This window comes from Mustela nivalis (genome assembly GCF_964662115.1).
Source record: "Mustela nivalis genome assembly, contig: HAP1_SCAFFOLD_631, whole genome shotgun sequence".
Taxonomy (NCBI): Eukaryota; Metazoa; Chordata; class Mammalia; order Carnivora; family Mustelidae; genus Mustela; species Mustela nivalis.
Window position 1 is genome coordinate 297,228 of NW_028136031.1, and position 6,998 is coordinate 304,225.

The following is a 6,998-nucleotide window of genomic DNA, read 5'->3' on the forward strand; positions in this document are numbered from 1 at the left end:
AGGAGAGACTCATCCCTTCCAGGCCCCACAGGGGAAGCTGGAGGTTCATCTACCAGAAATCACCATCCCTGCAGCTCAGCCGGGGAGAATCCTCCATCACCCCGAACCCCCGCCTCTCTTCAGTGGACTTTCCTTCCAAGCACCCCTCCCAACTTCTTCCTCCTTCTCCATGAAATAACTTTCCTCTCCTTTGTTTCTTGCACTTGCCTGTGATGGAACCGGAGCTTGCTCAGCCCAGACTGCCGTTCTCTGCTCTTCCCAAATAAACCCATCTGGCTGGTCAAATAACTGGCAGTTTGAGTTCAAGGCAAACAGAACTCATAAATTCCAGACACTTGCAAGGAACAAAATCAATATACACTAATCACATGCATTTCCACATGCTCCAAAGGAACCATCAGAAAGAGACTACGGAGAACAATCTCATTCAGGACTGCATCCAAAAGACCAAGATACCCAGGAGTTCCCTGAACGAAGAGGTGACAGACCTGTCTTCTGACAGCCGTGAAACACTGATGACAGACATGGAGGGAGACACACGGAGTTGGGGAAACACTCTGTGCTCAGGGAGGAACCGACACCAGGAATATACATCCTCTCCCCAAAGCTGTCTACAGAGTCCACGCTGTCGCTCCTGAACTTCCAGACTCTGGACCAACCCTGAAGCGGGTGTGGACATGGGAAGGACCCCGCACGGCCAAGGCAGGGTGGGGGGCGTCGAGCACTGAGGCCGCTCCCTGACTGTATTCTGAGGAGCCCCAGGAACCAAATCCGCATGTGCCCAAACACAGAGGTGGAACCCGGGGCGCACATCCAAGCCTAGAAAGGGGAGAACCCGCAGCCGCACATAGCACTGCGGGAGACCACGTCACCGCACACATAACCATGGAAGCCCCGTTGTGTACACAGATTGCCCTTCTTCCCTGGGAGCCTGAGACCACACACCCCCTTCCCTGTCTCCGCTCAGGTGGCTTCTCCTCACCTTCTCCTCCAGAGGCTGGTCCTGAGGAGGCTGCACTGCTGTAAGTGTGGACGCGACCCCACATCCTCCACAGCGAGTCCTGTCAGGGCGGGAGTGGCCTCTGTCAGGGTGGGAGCGACTCCAGTGCCTCCAGAAGTCTCCCAGCAGGCCCTGATGAGGCTGGGCTCCTGTCTCTAGTGCAGCTGCCCAGGTCAGACTCAGGGCAGGAGCTGGGGTCTTGCGCCCTCTGCTGGCGAGGGAGGGCAGTGCAGGACTAGGGGAGCTCACCCTTCAATGGAAGCACCTGCTCCCTCCCAGGGTCCAGCTGAAGCCACTTCATTCCGGAAATTCAAGCTGCATGGAGCCCAATATACCCCCAGCTTCTCCAAAAATTGCTAAGGAACAGTGACTTGGAAACAATATGGAATGACAACAGTCCCTCAAACAGTGACACCGAACATGACACTGGCCCTGAAGCAAACCCACAATCAGACCTAAACTTGCTCTCAAGCCTGGCCCTCACCCCAATCCAACACCCTAACTCTAGCCCTCAACCTAAAATGTTCACAAAAATCAAAAGGTAGAAACTGTAAATATCTATCAATGACGAATGCATAAGCAAAGTGTGGTGAAGGGTTGGAATTTGGGTTCAGGTTCAGGTTTCAGTCAGAATTCTAGATCAGGGAGAGGGTTTAAGATTGGGGTGAGGATTTAGAGTGAGGGGCAAGGGAACAGTTAGTGTTTAGAGCTTTAAGTTTATGATTTAGGGTCTAAGTTTCAGGGCTTATGGTAAAAAGTTCAAGGTCAAATTTGGGGGTTGGCTTCATGCTGGGATTTCAGATCAGGGTTCATGACTCAGAGTTCTAGTTTAGGGTTAGGGTTTGTGGCTCAGGGCTTGGATCCAGGACTCAGATTCAGAGTCCAGGCTTTGGGCTCAATTTCAGTTTTAGGATTCAGGGTTCCAGTTTGGGTTATAGAGTCAGGTTAGGTTTCAGCATCAATGGTAGGAGTTAACATTAGGTTTAGTGATGACACATTTTCTTCAGTTTTCACTGTAAACACAAAATTTCTGTCTGATATGTCTAAATCTGAAATATATTTCGTTTGCTGTCAGGAGCTGGTTTGGAACTTAGGATTCCAGTAATTCCCTACTGAAAGAATTCTGGTACTAGAGTTTACCAGTCACCCAGAAACGGCTTTCATCTTGTCCCAAACATCCCCTTGGCAGAGAAGGGTGAGCTGGTGCCAATGCTGGGATGACTTCATAATGGTAGAGCTGTGAAACCAAATATCATGGAAATGTTCATGGAAAATGAAACAGGAGGGGCGCCTGGGTGGCTCAGTGGTTTGGTCTGCTGCCTTTGGCTCGGGTCATGATCTCAGGGTCCTGGGATCGAGCCCCGCATCAGGCTCCCTGCTCCGCAGGAAGCCTGCTTCTCTCTCTCTCTCTCTCTCTCTCTCTCTCTCTGCCTGCCTCTCTGCCTACTTGTGATCTCTGTCTGTCAAATAAATAAATAAAATCTTAAAAAAAAAAAAAGATAGAAAATGAAACAGGAGACAAAAATTGGTTGACTCCTGATTCTTCCACAATAAAAAGACCAAATTTCCAACAGAATCTGATAATGTTCCCTAGGAAGGCCTATGGTACTCAAAACTAGTACCAAAAGAGGACCCTCTTTCCTGGTTTAAACTAAGAATCCCAGCAGGATACATCCTACCTTGTGTCAAAAATGAAAAAAAAAAAATTTCACTATTTGGCTGTTCCAGTGTACAATCTGTAGAATCACTGACACATTTTCTTTTCTCAAATCCCCATTAACACACGGGTAAAATGCAGGCAATGTTTTAATGCACTGCTCATTGGAACACCAAGTACGAGGAAGACTATTAGAAGTAATAAAAAGATATCGAATATGAAATTCTGAAAAAGCACCTTTCTGGGTACTTAATGAGGATCCCTAACCATAAGATCTAACATCTCATCCTATGGAATTCACCCTTAAAAATCATCAATAACAATAGCAGGCTCACCACTGTAACCACCTCACCATTGACCTCTAGGTTTGTAATACACACTCCAACCGCTAGAGACACAATTCTCAGCAGCAGAAAGGGACTTGCCCACTCCTGGTGGACCAACTCTTACAGTGATGCCAAAAAATCCCACTCCTTGGAAATCCCAGCCATTAGAACACAGTTCCAGAAAGCACACCCAGAACTCAATAAAGGACAGACATCTCATGAGGCAGATACTGCAGATCACCACCACTCCCATGAAGTAACTCTACAGTGAACTGCAGACCTGTCCTCTTCCCAGGATTACATGGGACACCACATTCTTCCAATACTCCATCCTTAGAACTAAACCATGAAATGCCCTCATTAGTCCTGCATGCAGGCTCACAGTGAGCCCTCGAAAGCCAGACCCCTTCTAGAGACCACGCAGCCTCTCACGCCTATCCTAGCAGATGGAGGGTTCTGCTCTCCCCGACTTCTGTATCAACTAGAGATACTTGGAAGAAGTCTTGCCATAGTCCACGGAAAAGCCATATTCTTCATCTGCAAAATGATGGAAGGTGAAACACCACGGATTCCCTGCACCTTCTTGAACCTAGGTAAGTTGGAGATACAGCTTGGCCAGAGCTATTATCCCCAATCCCCTACACACACACCCCCTTCCCTTGTGCACTCCAGACCAGTTTCCAACCACCTTGCTCATTCTCAGCCATCACCTCTGCAGTGTAGTACAGTAGTACTGAGGTGCTGGGACTGAGGTGCGAGGTGCTAAGCCAGCATCTTGGACCCATGTATTATCAGAAATTAATAATCATTTTATTAACAGATGCATCCTAGAAGATCTTACCACCACAGCCATTAGAAAAATCATTACAACAGAGGTCCTAACAACATGTGCCAGCCTCCACTGCTCCACTCCCTGGCTCCAGGGATTGGCTCATCCACGGGCATGTGACCTGGTCCAAGCCAATGAGGTGGGAGGACCTCGGGTGTCAGCCTGCAGAGCCAGGCATGGGGTGGACCACCCAGACCAGGGGTTTTCCATCACAACTACAGAAGTGGCCTAGGCCAAGCCTGTGCCAGAGCCAACGAGGACCCAGGAAGCCAGGGGCTCCATAACATTGCTGAGGGCTGAACTGGAATTGTCCTGAGGCCCACACATGCTAGAACCTCTGCTAACTCAGGAGAACCCTCAATGTGCTCATGGTCTTGGCCTGAACAAGATGACCATCTGTGTGGTATATAACCCACAGATATACCCACGAGACAATAAGGGCATACTTAGCGAAGCAATACCTACATGGAATTCAACCACAGACAAACATCTTTTGGCAAGCGAGGCCTACAGAGAAATGTAGTTAAGATTGACATCCGAAAAGCTGTCCATAGTTGATGTATGCAATGGGACCTTGAGCCTAACTCTAATATCTAGTTAAGATACACTTGATTTAGAAGATCGCTCATAAATTAGAGGACGGTTTTTAACGAGCTAAGGAGTTCAGGGACCAACCCTCTTCTGTCCTAATGCCCTTACAGTCTGGTAAACTGGAAAACATTTGGCCATGTGCTACGAGAGAACAAGGTCGGAATCATTCACTGCAACCTTCCCACAGGGCTGGGAGACAGGCAGGAGGAGGGTGGCTTTGCCTGAATCCCAGAGCAGATCCAGGCCCCTCTGAGCTGTGTTCTATGCCCCGCCCAGCCCCCGCTCATCCCTGCATTCCCACGGGTGCGTACCAGCCTCCTTTGAGAGCAGGTACAGAACATATTTGGAGGTCCTACCCCTGAGCGTCCCTAGGAGTAGAAACCAGAAGCCCCCACTGGGCCGGCCGGGAGCCGGGGAGGCCCTGAGAAGCACAGGGTCTGTCCAGGCTCATAGCCCTGGGCATGAGCAGGAACCCAGTCCGAACCCAGCCCTGTATCCTCACAGTGGGGACACTGGCTGCCCCCTGGCCTCGCAGGGGCTGTGGGTGGGCTGTGTGGCTGTCACTGTATGGACTGGGCATGGAGCAGAGGGTGAGCATTGAGCACGTGAGGGAGGGGGACCCACCGGGCGGGGCTCTTGTGTGGGAGGAAGTGGTTGGTAAGCAGACCACAGGTAGTGGTGACCTCACTTTCCTCACAATAGAGCCCAACACAATTGGGGACCCAGGTAACCAGGCACCCACACACAGAGACAGCCCCCCGCCCAGCTCATTTTGTTGCGGATCTTTGAATAAGCAACATGCTCTTCTGTTGTGTTCCTACATGTGGAGGCTGCAGGCTGAAGAAATCATGCCCTGCACATGCTTTCCCTCACTGGGGATGTTGTCTTAAGGCTCCCCGATGGCTCTGGCCATTTGGCCAAAAGAAGAGAAAGGTAACACCATGAGGCCCAGAGCCAGCCCCCAGCCCCACATGCTCTGATTCAACCTGTACAGCTCTAGGTCCCCTCCCCATGCTTGAGTGTGTGTGTGTGTGTGTGTGTGTGTGTGTGTGTGTGTGTAAAGGCTCTAGTGAGGTGCGCCCACCCCATTCAAGAACAGGCTGACAAGGGGTCAGATGCCCGGTGGGCAGTTCATGTTCACACCCAGGTCGAGGCTGGCTGGGTGGGTTGTGGGCGTGGGAGGCTGCCTCCTGTGAGAGTAGGGACAGTAGCTTCCCCCCAGGGTGCATCCCGTGTCCTGCAGGTATGGGTCCCTGTCCCAGGTGTGGCGCTGTGCACACACCGTCTGGGTCTGATCTGGGAGCGGCAGGGGGGTGAGCAGGAAGACAGTGAGGACGGCTGGGCAGGGCTCTAACGGTCGGGGCTGGCTCCCGGGGTCTGTCTGTGCAGAGCACTAGTGACGATGAAATAGGAAGGAGGCTGGCGGACACCCGCTCCATCTCCCTGACCAGGAGAGTGACCGTACCGGGCTCTGCAGGAGCAGGGACTGGGGACTCTGGGGGAAGGCCGCTGACACTGCCTGCACGCCTACACCACAGCGTGGTCCAGGAGCCAGAGCCCATGCAGGCCGAGCCTGAGGGTGAGAAGGCCGGGGCTGGGGCACGTGGGTGTCTGCGGGTGGGTCGGTGCCGGGCCCCAAGGGCAGGAGACCCCAGAGGCTGGTGTGGGGCCAGGAGCCAGGACTGGCTCAGAGCTCGCAGCGGGTGGACCGCAGTCAGGGAGATGTCCCGGTGAGGGTTCCTCTGTGGCTGCGGCTTCTCCGGGAGGCCCTGGGCTGAGCTCTGTCTCTGCAAAAGCATATGGAGAAACAGGCATGCCGGTGCGCTTTCCTCCTGTCATAGCTGCTCCGTCCGGGGAGCCAGAGCCGGCCCCACCTGCATCCACAGCTCCAGAGGCGGGGATGGTGCCTGCAGGGACTTCAGGAGGAGACCCGGAGCCAGCAGGTGACTGGGCACCTGCCCACAGCGAGGCTGACTCTGTCCGGGAAGAGCTGGGGTCTGCATCTGTCCCGGGGCCTGCCTTTGCTATGGATCCTGCCCCTGACAACATCTGTGCCTCTGCTCTGGAATCCGCCCCTGCTCCTCCCCCTACTCCTCCTCCTGAGGAGCGCCCAGAGCCCCTTCTGGTGCCCACAGCCTTCCTCCTAGAACAGTTACCCTTTGTTCTATCCCCTGACCCTGGCAACCTGCAGGAACGTTTTGTGCCCGACGTGTACATTTTTCCTTTCTGCTACATATTGATTTTGATTTTGTCTTTACGTGTTCTGTATACTATTTATCATTCGTTTTAAATAAAATTACTTGTTTCCAGTTCAATGCATCATGAGTTTAAGTACATTCCCAGCGTTTACTCACCACACGACAGAACATTGCTGCAGGATATCTCCTTCCCCAAAGGAGACCCTGAACCCAAAGCCCTACCTGGCCATTTCTCTTCCAGCCCAGATGCTTGCACCCCTGAGCTGCTTTCTCTCTTCCATTCCCTGTTCTGCATGTTTCTATACGTGGAATCACACAACAGGTGCCTTTGTGTCTGCCCACCGATTTTGAAAGGGGATTTATTTTTTTCTGTGCTAATTTAACATAGATTTTCCTT

The 6,998-nt window shown here is 52.1% G+C and overlaps 1 long non-coding RNA gene across 1 annotated transcript; it reads left to right on the forward strand.

The window, feature by feature from the left end:
* The first annotated feature begins 4,798 nt into the window (after positions 1 to 4,798).
* LOC309857326 lies at positions 4,799 to 6,629 on the forward strand. Its single transcript, XR_014307633.1, has 4 exons — positions 4,799 to 4,993; positions 5,233 to 5,336; positions 5,793 to 5,982; positions 6,245 to 6,629. It is a non-coding gene; the product is annotated as an uncharacterized lncRNA (long non-coding RNA).
* The last annotated feature ends 369 nt before the right edge of the window (positions 6,630 to 6,998 follow it).